This window comes from Pan troglodytes, chromosome 10 (genome assembly GCF_028858775.2).
Source record: "Pan troglodytes isolate AG18354 chromosome 10, NHGRI_mPanTro3-v2.0_pri, whole genome shotgun sequence".
NCBI lineage: Eukaryota > Metazoa > Chordata > Mammalia > Primates > Hominidae > Pan > Pan troglodytes.
Window position 1 is genome coordinate 15,418,022 of NC_072408.2, and position 12,568 is coordinate 15,430,589.

The 12,568-nt window shown below is 48.3% G+C and overlaps 1 protein-coding gene across 20 annotated transcripts in view; it reads left to right on the top strand.

The window, feature by feature from the left end:
• Positions 1–12,568, top strand: part of LOC129136506 (putative glycosyltransferase ALG1L2) — a 164,484-nt gene that overhangs the window by 77,535 nt on the left and 74,381 nt on the right. For 17 of the 20 annotated variants that reach the window (XR_010147966.1, XR_010147964.1, XR_010147974.1 and 14 more), the window contains one exon: positions 1–12,568. This exon is cut by the window's right edge and continues 37,646 nt beyond it. The gene's annotated coding sequence lies outside the window, so the exon portion shown is untranslated. The other 3 variants (XM_063785446.1, XM_063785447.1, XR_010147972.1) reach the window with 2 other exon arrangements.

The following is a 12,568-nucleotide window of genomic DNA, read 5'->3' on the forward strand; positions in this document are numbered from 1 at the left end:
ATAGGGTCTCTCTCTCTGCCACCCAGGTCAGAGTGCAGTTGACGCAGGGCAGGGGAGCCCCGAAATGGAGCATAGTGTGTCCGGAACTGGTGGGTTCTTGGTCTCACTGACTTCAAGAATGAAGCCGCGGACCCACGCGGTGAGTGTCACAGTTCTTAAAGGCGGCGTGTCTGGAGTTTGTTCCTTCTGATGCTCGGATGTGTTCAGAGTTTCTTCCTTCTGGTGGGTTTGTGGTCTCGCTGGCTTCAGGAGTGAAGCTGCAGACCTTCAAGGTGAGTGTTACAGCTCTTAAGGCGGCGCGTCTGGAGTTGTTTGTTTCTCCCGGTGGGTTCATAGTCTCGCTGGCTTCAGGAGTGAAGCTGCAGACCTTCGAGGTGAGTGTTACAGCTCATAAAGGCAGTGTGGACCCAAAGAGTGAGCAGCAGCAAGATTTATTACAAAGAGCAAAAGAACAAAGCTTCCACAGTGTGGAAAGGGACCCCAGTGTGTTGCCAGTGCTGGCCGGGGCAGCCTGGTTTTACTCCCTTATCTGGCCCCACCCACATCCTGCTGATTGGTCCATTTTACAGAGAGCTGATTGGTCTGTGTTACAGAGAGCTGATGGGTCTGTTTTGACAGGGTGCTGATTGGTGCATTTACAATCCCTGAGCTAGACACAAAAGTTCTCCAAGTCCCTACTAGATTAGCTAGATACAGAGTGTCGACTGGTGCATTCACAAACCCTGAGCTAGACACAGGGTGCTGATTGGTGTGTTTACAAACCTTAAGCTAGATACAGAGTGCCGATTGGTGTATTTACAACCCCTTAGCTAGACATAAAGGTTCTCAAAGTCCCCACCAGACTCAGGAGCCCAGCTGGCTTCACCAAGTGGGTCCCACACGGGGGCCGTAGGTGGAGCTGCCTGCCAGTCCCATGCACTGTGCTGGCACTCCTCAGCCCTTGGGTGGTCGAAGGGACTGGGTGCCCTGGAGCAGGGGGCAGTGCTCATCGGGGAGGCTCAGGTCACGCAGGAGCCCACGGCAGGTTGGGTGGAGGCTCAGGCATGGTGGGCTGCATATCCCGAGCCCTGCCCTGCAGGGAAGCAGCTAAGGCCCAGTGAGAAATTGAGCAAAGCAGCTGCTGGCCCAGGTGCTAAGCCCCTCACTGCCCAGGTCCATCGTGGCCGGCGAGCCACTCTGAGTGCGGGGCCCAGTGAGCCCATGCCCACCTGGAACTCACACTGGCCCGCAAGCGCCATGCCCAGCCCCGGTTCCTGCCCGCGCCTCTCCCTCTACACCTCTCTGCAATCTGAGGGAGCCGGCTCCAGCCTCGGCCAGCCCAGGAAGGGGCTCCCACAGTGCAGCCGTGCGCTGAAGGGCTCCTCAAGTGCCACCAAAGTGGGACCCCAGGCAGAGGAGGCGCCGAGAGTGAGCTCGAGGGCTGCCAGCATGCTGTCACCTCTCAATAGCACGTGAGGGTTCTTGTCTTTACCCAGGAAAGAATTCAAGGGCAAGCCGGAGGTTTAGAAGAAAACAGCTTTATTGAAGAGGCAGCATTACAGCCCTGTGACTGCTCCTGTAGGGCAGGGTTACCCTGGAGGCAGAGAGTAGCGGCAGAGAGTCTGCAATCACATTTATACTCACTTTTAATTGCATGCAGATTAAAGTGCAGTTTATGCAGGAATTTCTAGAAAATGGGTAGTAACTTTTGAGTCATTGGGTCATTGCCATGGAAAGGGGCAGTAACTCCCTGGTGTTACCTTGGCAATAGTAAACTCACATGGCACACTGGTGGGCATGTCTGATGGAAAGCTGCTTCTGCCCCAGCCCTGTTTTAGCTAGTCCTCAATTTGGTCTGGTGTCCAAGCCCTGCCTGTGGAGTCAAGTCCTGCCTCCTATCTCACAGTGGCGTGATCATGGCTCGCTGCAGACTCAACACCCCCGGGCTCAAGCAGTTCTCCCACCTCAGCCTCCTGAGTTGCTGGGACCACAGGCACGTGCTACTACGCCCAGCTACATTTTTTGCATTTTTTGTAGAGATGGTGTTTCACTGTGTTGCCTAGGCTGGTCTCAAACTCCTGGGCTCAAGCAATATACCTACGTTAGCCTTCTAAAGTGCTGGGATTACAGGTGTGAGCCACTGCACCCAGCCCAACATTACATTTTTAATCTCAAGTCACTTCTCTCTAGGTTTTGATTTCTTCTTTAAAATGGCGGAACTAAGAGCATCTATTTTATAGGGTTGTTGGAAAGACAAAAATGAAAGAACTGCTGTTCAATGTTTAGTGAAGCACTGTGCACAATTTTGAATAATGAAGTTGGTGTTTATTTTTTATTATTTATTTATTTTTTAGAGACGGGGTCTTGCACTGTTGCTCCAGCTGGAGTGCAGTAGTGCAATCACATCTTAGTGCAGCCTTGACCTCCTGGGCTCAAGAAATCCTGCCACCTCAGCCTCCTGAGTAGCTGGGACTACAGGCATGCATCGCCATGTCTGGCTATTTATTTATTTGTTAGTTTTTTGTAGAGATGGGGTCTCCCTATGTTGCCTGGGCTGGTCTTGAACTCCTGGCCTTAAGCAATCCTCCTGTCTTGGCCTCCCAAAACACTGAGATTACAGGTGTGAACCACCATGGCCAGCCTTATTTTTATTTTTAAATCAGCCTTGTCAAGTTGAATTGGTCATTAATCTTGTATAATGGTAACTTGTGGCAGCATTGGTTGGGCGGGGGGTGGGGAACATTTAGGACCCTGTGGGCTACAACTCGTAGTGTGTGCACTTATTTTGTTTTGTTTTGTTATATTATATTATATTATATTATATTATATTATATTATATTATATTATATTTTTTTCAGACAGGGTCTCACTCTGTTGCCCAGACTGGAGTGCAGTAGCATGATCTTGGCTCACTGCAACCTCTGCCTCCCAGGTTCAAGTGATTCTCCTGACTCAGCCTCCAGAGCAGCTGGAACTACAGATGTGCGCCACCACGCCTGGCTAATTTTTGTATTTTTAGTAGAGCTGGGGTTTCACAACGTTGGCCAGGCTGGTCTCAAACTCCTGAACTCAGGTGATACACCTGCCTCAGCCTCCCAAAGTGCTCGATTACAGACGTGAGCCACCGTGCCTGGCTGTGCACTCATGTTTGATTTTTGCAGAACCACCCTTCCCTAATGGTTGTCTCCTAGATCCAAGGTGACTTTATTCATTTTAGAATGAACTTACCCTATTGATACTGTAACCAGAGTTGACATACATCACGATTGGCAGAACCCGGTCATGTTTAGCAAGATGGAAGTGTTCTGGAAGCTCCTCCTTCTTGTAGGTGTGGAGGTGAGGGTACGCATTCTTCAGTGCCTGGTAAAGGGTTTCCTCTTGCCCCAATTTGGGCAGGGGCATCCCAAAGCCACCGTAGCCCACAATATCAAACTTGACCAAGTCCCTGAACTTCATGTTGTTAGACAAGGGATCTTGTTGACATTGGGTCTCTTCTTCACGGTGGTCATCCCACAGTCTCATGTGATGATGACGCTGAGGTGCTCTGCAGGCTGTGTTTCTCAGTGGCTGCCACCAGATACCCGATGGTCCTGTCGATTTGCTGAATCATCAACTTGCTGTTCTCTGCCTCTGGCTCGAATCAATGTCCCACGTTATCTGGCTCTCTGTAGCACAGAGTCACAAAGTCAAAGTCTTCCTTGGTGAACCAGTTCATGACGGTATCGATGTTCTCCCTCCGCTCTGTCTCGCTGTTGTTTGGGTGAGTGTAGGACTCCACCAGGGAGCGCTTGACAGCCTCACCCTCGTATTTAGCACCTCCCCTGGAACAGTGGAATGATGCCGCTCTGTTCCCCTGCAAGTACAAGAAGAAAATTCCATCAGGGCCATTTCCCATACCTTTCTAACAATCAGCAAAGCTCGAGTTGTCTACATCTCTGCCCCAGTCCAAAGGCATAGAAAATATGTGGTCTTTGCTGTCAGACAGGGTGGAGTTAGATTCTGGGCTTCCCCAGGATCTCATAGCATCTACAACACTGTTAGTTACAAGATGTGCTATTATTTTATGGGCTACTAAGCAGAAAAATGCTGCCAATGAGACCGTGACATTCCAGTGATTGTAAGGTGTATTCCAACTTCAGAGATGGCAAAATGAAAAATACTTCCTTAGAATAGAGAGAGATGGTAATTTCTGAGTTGGTGGTGGTGAATTTGTGCATGTGTGTTTTTTATATATATATATATATATATATATGTATATACACACATATATACACATATACATGTATATATGTGTGTATATATATACAGACATATATACATATACCTGTGTATATATATACACACATATATACATATATATATGTATATATAGTGGCACAGTGGTTCAATCATAGCCCATTGCACCCTTGAACTCCTGGGCTTAAGTGATCCTGCCACCTCAGCCTCTTGAGTAGCTGGGGCCACAGGCATGTGCCACCATACCTATTTTTTTTTTTTTTTTTTTGAGACACGGTCTCACTCTGTCACCTAGGTTGGAGTGCAGTGGCACAATCTCAGCTCACTGCAACCTCTGACTCCTGGGTTCAAGCAATTCTCGTGCTTCAGCCTCCCAAGTAGCTGGGATTATAGACTTGTGCCACTATGCCCAGCTAAGTTTTGTATTTTTAGTTGAGATAGACTTCTGTCGTGTTGGCCAGGCTGGTTTCGAATCCCTGGGCTGAAGTGATCCACTTGCCTTGGCCTCCCAAAGTGCTGGGATTACATGTGTGAGCCACCGCACCTAGCCCTAATTTTTTTTTTTTTTTTAAATATTTGTAGAGATGAGGTCTCACTAATTTGCCCAGGCTCGTCCTGAACTCCTGGGTTCAAGTAATTCTCCTGCCTCAGCCTCTCAAAGTGCTGGGATTACAGGCATGAGACACCGTGCCCGGCTGGTAGTGAGTTTTAAAATCTCCCAGTGTCTCAGTGTCTCAGTGTTTCTACCTGTAGAATGCCAAAAAGTAGATGGCATCTTTGTGAGGATTAAGCAGGCTAGCTTTTTATTTTTTTTATTTTTATTTTTATTTTTTTTGGAGACAGAATTTCTCTCTTGTCACCCAGGCTGGAGTGCAATGGCGTGATCTTGGCTCACTGCAACCTCTGCCTCCTGGATTCAAGTGGTTCTCCTGACTCAGCCTCCCAAGTGGCTGGGATTACAAAGCCAGCTAGCTTTAAGATACAGTGTTGGGCATCACATTTTGGCACGGAGCAGGCACTCTTTTCTTTGCCCCCAGGTGGGACTAAGCCACCACAAGCCTTCCCTGGTGTGTGCAGTGGGTGATGAATGCTTGCCTGCTCAGCACCCACTTCCTGGTGGGCTGGGTCACATTACTCTGACTCCTCCTTGAGCTTCAGTCTGTGCCTGGTTCAAGATGTATTGACTAACCCGAGGATCCAGAGGTGGGATGTAGCTCTGGCCTGGCCAGAGGACCAAGGATGCTGCATGCCATGGCTACAGCTACTGGTTCAGCTTTGGGCTCATGTCCTAGTGAGAGCCAATGAGATGTTATCTTGGGATATCTGCTGGGCTGTTGGGAAGGGGACAGGCTGCCCTGCTAATCCCCATTCCTGATGCTGAGTGATCTGAGAAAATCACTTGTAAAATTTGGGGGTGTTTGGAAGAAGGGGAGACTGATGTCTCTTTCTCTCCACAGACATCTGATCAGCTACAGAGCTTGACTAACCTACCCAGAGGCAGAATGATATGGTGGTTAAAAGTGTGCTCTGGGCCGAGATTTTGCCACTGTACTCCAGCCTGGGTGACAGAGTGAGACTCCATCTCAAAAAAAAAAAAAAGTGTGCTCTGGGCTGGGTGCAGAGGCTCACGACTGTAATCCCAGCACTTTGGGAGGCTGAGGCAGGAGGATCGCTTGAAGACAGGAGTTTGGAATCAGACCCCATATCTAGAAAAATGTTTTTTAAAAATTAGCTGGGTTGCTGGTGAATGCCTCTAGTCCCAGCTACTCGGGAGGCTGAGGCGGGAAGATTGCTGGAGCTCGGGAGTTCAAGGCTGCAGTGAGCTATGATCAGGCCACTGCACTCTAGTCTGAAGGACAGAGAGAGACCCCATCTCTCTGAACAACAAAAATGTGTGCTCTGGTGCCGCACTGCCTGGTTAGATCCTTTCTCCACCACTTAGCTGCATGTTATATAAATGCTCTCTTCAGTTTCCTCGTCTGTAACTTGGGGATGGTAATGCTGCCCCAAGAAGTGGTTATGGGGACTAAATGCATGTGGGCATGTTGGTAAGTATTCAACAAGCTTGATTTTTCCGGGAGAGGGAGAAAGAGCATGCAGTGAGGTGGGATGGTCAGGGGCTTTGGGACAAGGATTATTTCCTCTGGCTTCTGCCTCCTGGGAGGTACTAAGGAGGGATCTGAAATGTGTCTGCAGGCCCCAGAATTGGGGACTGCAGAGGGAAATTGAGATCAGGGACCCTAGTCTGGCAGAAATGAGTGCAGCATGGGGCATTGGGTTCCTTCCATCAGAGGCATGGGGCGTATTGCAGACAGTCATGAAATGTGGCTGAATCTTGCAGGGAACCCTCGGTCCTCGGGTTGCTGCTTGAGATAAAGACCCCTGTCAGTGGAACCTGGTGACCTTCACCCTTCTGTGTCAGGCTGCAGACAGCAAGAGATGGCAGCAGATTACACCCAACGGGAAAAGGGCCATTGCCATCCCACAGGTTGCCATAGGAGCAGATGACATCTCTCCCTCTCCTCCTCCAGCAGTGTCAGGTGGGGAAGAGGTGGGTGGGTGTGCACAAAAGAGTAGACCACAGACCATGCTCCTTCTCCTCCGGTCTGCTGGGGCCCCAAGAGAGTCTTCAGCTCTTGGCCAGGGACCGGCTGACACAGGAGAACAAAAGACCTGAGGCTGGGATAACATGGTGGTGCAGTTCATCCTCTGGAGCTCCCTGTGAGGTCAGACTGGAGCAGGTCTCCAGCTGAGACCACATCTCACTTAGCTCCTTCCCTGCCATATCCTGTTTTCCTTACTCCTATCTCCTAAGACTTCTTCCTGAATGAATTACGTGCACTCAATCCTTGCCTCAGGCTCTGCTTTTAGGGAACTTGACCTAAGACAGAAATCTTAGTACTAAATACTTTGCAAGGCCTCACAAGCGCTGCTATCCACAAGCAGGTGAGATATTATCTTCCCTACCACCTGGCAGTCATAGTCTATGATGCGATTCAGCTTTATGGAAGTGCTTCTCTAAAGAACTTCCCCCAATATAAGATTATCTTAATCTGCTTACTTGTTTATTGTCCATTTAGCTGCTCTAAAATGTGAGCTCCAAATCAGGGGCCATGTCTGGTTGGTTACCCATTTCCTGGGACCTAGGAAGGGCCTAGCTCAGAGCAGGTGCTCACTATTGATGGACTGCATGTTGAAAGAATGCATGAATCTCATCTCCTTTTGTGGGTGAAAAACTCATCCTATTCTCACCCTGATTAACTTCCTTTCTTTCTTTCTTTCTTTTTTTTTTTTTTTCCAAATTGGAGTCGTGATCTGTTACCCAGGCTGGAGTGCAATGGTGTGATCTCAGCTAGCTGCAACCTCTGCCTTCTGGATTAAAGCAATTCTCCTGCCTCAGCCTCCTATGTAGCTGGGATTACAGGTGTATACCACCATGCCCGGCTAATTTTTTGTATTTTTAATAGAGACAGGGTTTCACCATATTGGCCAGGCTGGTCTTGAAATCCTGAGCTCGTGATCCACCCGCTTTGGCCTCCCAAAGTCCTGGGATTACAGGCATGAGCCACCATACCCAGCCACTCTTGATTAACTTAATGGAAATATTTACAGAGATTCTGTCTCTTCTGGGTTCTAGCGTCTTATGTGTAACCTCTGCAGGTAATACATTTTCCTTCCTGATGATAGCATTTCTATGGTTGCTTTAACTTGCAAATCTTCTAATACTTATTTATTCCATTTCTGATTGGCATTAGACATAATTCTCAATTTTTAGTGACAGCACTTCGTTTAACTTACATATAAATCGACTTTGCCTTGAAATGTGACATTGACTAGAAGGATGAAACTTCTAACATGCTGTAGAACACAGTTTGACTGGCTAATTTATTATTTAGAAAAAGCTAATATTGCCATTATGAGGGACTTAGGTGGCTCTGAAGAACCGGTTGTATTTCTAATGTTTGCGATGTTAAATCACAGATATTGCTAACGTGAAATAGTTTCCATATGCTGTGTTCTCAATACACACCTTTTCCAAAGATATCCCAAGCTGTAGTCTTAGGAAACTGTGATTTTTCTTATTTCGTCTCATGGGAATTTGGGGAGCTATGGGGGATCTCCATAAAATGAGCTCCAGAAAGACACATGTGTGTACACGCACACACTCACACACACACTCACACACACACACTCACACACACACACACACTCACACACACTCTCACACACACACTCACACACACACTCACACTCACACACACACACTCATGTACCACACCACACTTGACTCTGTTTATTTGGTACCCATGATTATCAGAAGTGCTATTTTCAACAAATACTTCTGAGAAATAATCTGAATACTTAATTGGATGCAAAATAGTGGCTATTTACTATTCTACCCTTTAGTTAGCATAATCAGTGTTTCCAGCAGCAAAAGCAATTGGAAAATCGCTAGTTTTATTAGGTTCATTATTCTCCCATAGTGTAGTGTGGCATCAGCATGACTATTATTCTTAAATTGCCTCTTTAAAACAAGAGCTGGTGCTTCTTCCAGGGAATTCCTAACTCTTGGGTTTTGTAGAGGTTCCAAAACTCTTTAGAACCTATAATTCAAGGAAAGGCTCCTCTTTGGTTTTGCATTTTGTCTGGTCTCTTTCGGTGACATAATTTATATCACAAGGTGCACACGTTTTGGGGAGGCTCATGGACAGCCCATCGCGCTTGTGCTTTGGTAGGAAGTATGTGCCGTTAAGGGGAAGGAGTTAGTTACTGATTCTAAGGAACAATTGGGTAGAAAGAGATGGACTCCCTGTATTTCAAATTCAGAACTCAAGCTTGGCTCTAAGCGTTTCCTTGCTTTGCTGTGCTCCAGGGGAGTCACTGAGCAGGAGGAAGCGAGTTGCCTGAGATTCCTCAAAGCCCACAGCCCTTTTGGAGGTTACATTGTTATTCTCTGAGCCTTTATGATACATAATAAAGACCTAGCTTGGACCAATATTAGGATGAGTTATCTTGCTATGAACATTCTTTTAGGTAGAAGTTGCTGGTCCCATCTTGCTCACAATCCTCCAAAGTTTGGAAGTTACTTTCCAGGAGACTTAGCTTGCACTGAGAGCTGCCCTCCCACCTTCTGTCCAAATTTCCTCTTGGGAGTAGCCTAACAAGGTGCTGTCACAGACCCTTGCCAGCCACGATGACCCCACCCAGACCATCCCTCTGCTGTTTCACTCTTTGATACTCTCTGGAGCTCTCTGGGGAGGGGTGAGACCTGCTGTCTGGTTTGTACGGTTTGCCCAGGTCTTACAGTCATGGCTGGCTGCCCCTCTCTGAGAACTGGGACTCCTGAACTTGGTGAAATGCCTCAGCCATCGATCATGTTAAATTATCGGGGACACTCATTTAAAATCTGAGTCTGCTCCAGATGGACTCTCTCTCTTTCTGCCCTGACCGTGAGGGAGACCGTGAGAGAGAGAAACCGTGAGAGAGACCATCAGAGAGAGAGAGAGAGACCGTGCCCTGACCTGCTGGACAGTGGAGATGCTCGTGGGCTGTGAGCAACAGATGCAAAGGCTGCCGGGAATCCCATCTTTCCAGCATCATCTGCCAAGGCACATCAGTTCCTGGGTATCTTGATGGGTTCTGGCAGCATTACTGTCATTGAAGGAAATCATTTTAGCCATATTAAAGGTAAATGCAGCAATCCCCACACAGGCTGCCTGGAAGGGACGCGGGACAAGGGTAGGTTTTCCCTGTGATGGACAGGAGGCAGGCGGCCTTCCCACAGCCCTGCCTGCCAGCTGGAGTGCTGTGCCGAGGCGGGTTCACCCGGGCCGCAGTTCGCTCTGATTGCAGCGGTTTCTCGCCAGCTCCTTGGAGAGCTGGCAGATGACCCAGCCCCACAGAAGGAGCTGTGAATGGAAGAACGAGATACAACAATTTGATATCCACTTGCCAGATGAGCCGGGTGTCGTCAGTCGCCTGGCTCTTTGCCAACCTCTTTTTGCACAAACACTTATGAATTGAGCCAGGAGGAAAAGCACTCTGATTATGAATTGAGCAGAAGGAAACAAAGTTCTGCAGATAAACACCAATGAGGCCAAAAACCACGAATAAGAAAAATGACAGAAAAGGAGAACCCTCCCAGAAGCCTCCTGCCAGTGAACGGCCACCATAGCAAGAGCAGGGAGGGCATGGGTTTTGAACTGTGAGATAAGGAAGATGATGAAAACCTCCCTAGCAGCCAGGCAAGCACAAGATTCCTGTGAAATCCAGGTCTAAGTGTTTTGACCACAGAAGTAATATTATGTCATAGTTGAGAGCTGTGAGTTGCTGAACCCAAAGCGAGTTCAAATCCGAGCTCTGCCTCCTGTTACCTGTGTGACTTTGAGAAGTTCCAGCACTGCTTTGTGCCTCAGTTTTGTCATCTGTTAAATGGGCATAATCACAGCTCCTGCCTCAGAGTTGTTGTAAATTAATACATGTAAAGCACTGAAATCAGCCTGGTATACAGTAAGTGTTATGAACGTTATTTTCTTGGAAGGACAGAACTTATTTTCATGGTCTAATCCTAAAAGTGTAAAAAATGTGAGAGAAGAGGAAAGAATCTGGAGTCTCACCATGAGGGGGAAAAGTCAACTTGAAGCAGGACAGGGTCTTGCTATGTTGTGCAGGCTGGTCTCAAACTCATGGGCTCAAGTGATCCTCCTGCCTTGGCCTCTCAGATGAAATGGGAAAAGTTCCATTGTCCCCCTTGAAGGGCATGTGATGCGGGTGTGGTTTGCTTCTTCAGTGCCCCACTGCTCAAACCTCTAGGGGAGCATGCAGACAGGCAGGGAGCCCCATGGCAGTGTCCAGGGGTGAATGTTTATAGCTGAAGCTCCAGTGGGCGTGCGTTAGAGGGTGCTCTTTTAGTTTAGCCGTCTCTAGGTAGCTTGTGTTAGTCGGGTCAATTAGACCCCCACCTTATTGCAAGGACAGAGGGCTCTCTTTGTCCCGGGGTTCTTGCCTTGGTGTACCGGAAGTGGTGCGATCTCAGCTCACTGCAAGCTCCGACTCCTGGGTTCACGCCATTCTCCTGCCTCAGCCTCCCGAGTAGCTGGGACTACAGGTGCCCGCCACCATGCCCGGCTAATTTTTTTGTATTTTTAGTAGAGATGGGGTTTCACTCTGTTAGACAGGATGGTCTGGAACTCCTGACCTCGTGATCTGTCCGCCTCGGCCTCCCAAAGTGCTGGGATTACAGGCTTGAGAGTGCAAGGTTTTACTGAGTGGAAGTATCTCTCAGCAGTTGGGGGAGCCAGAAGGGAGATGGTTTACCCCTGGAGTCGGGTGAGTGGCCTGACTCTTCTCTAACTGTCCCAGCCAAACTCTGGGTTGTTCTGCCAGTCAGTGGCCTGCGGTGTGCCGGTGCCCATTGGTGCGTTCCTCTTGACGTCCACCACCCTTGTGTTCCTCCGCTGATGTGCTCCTCTCGAAGTCCAGCTGCCTGTGTGTCTGCCTGCTAGGGTCTCAGGGTTTTTATAGACACAGAATGGGGGTGTGGCAGCCGGGGTGGTCTTGGGAAATGCAACATTTGGGCAGGAAAACAAAAATGCCTGTCCCCACCTAGGTCCGTGGGAACAGGCCCTGGGGTGGAGCCCTAGCCAGGGACCACACCCTCCTCTACCCAGTACTTCCCTTCCTCACTTCCATATCATTTAAAAGGACCACATTCTTCCCTTCTGAGCACTTCCCTTCTGTATCACAAAGTGTTGGGATTATAGGCAGAGCCACTGGTCCCAGCCAATTCCGTTCTTTTAATGCAAACTAGAAAATAGGTGTTCAGAAAGGCCTGCCCTATCCACCTCAGGGAGTTGCTATGAAGATCAAATTAGATCATGTGCAACAGAAGTTTAGAAAACATTCCAAAAGCACTGTGCAATGGGAATGTATTTTTAAACTCCACTGAGTGGACTTAGAACTATGTTTTTTTTTCTTTCTTTTTTTTCTTTGAGACAGAGTTTCACTCTTGTTGCCTAGGGTGGAGTGCAACGATGCCATCTTGGCTTACTGCAACCTCTGCCTCCCAGGTTCAAGTGATTCTCTGCCTCAGCCACCCGAGTAGCTGGGATTGCAGGCGCTCGCCACCATGCCTGGCTAATTTCTTTTTCTTTTGTTTTTGTCTTTTTAGTAGAGATGGGGTTTCAGTGTTGGCCAGGCTGGTCTCGAACTCGTGACCTTAGGTGATCCACCCACCTTGGCCTCCCAGAGTGCTGGGATTAAGGCTTGAGCCACCGCACCCAACCTGTGTTTCTTTTTTAAGCAAGAAAACAAATGCCTCTCCCCAGCGCTCACTAAACAAATCCCTGTGTTT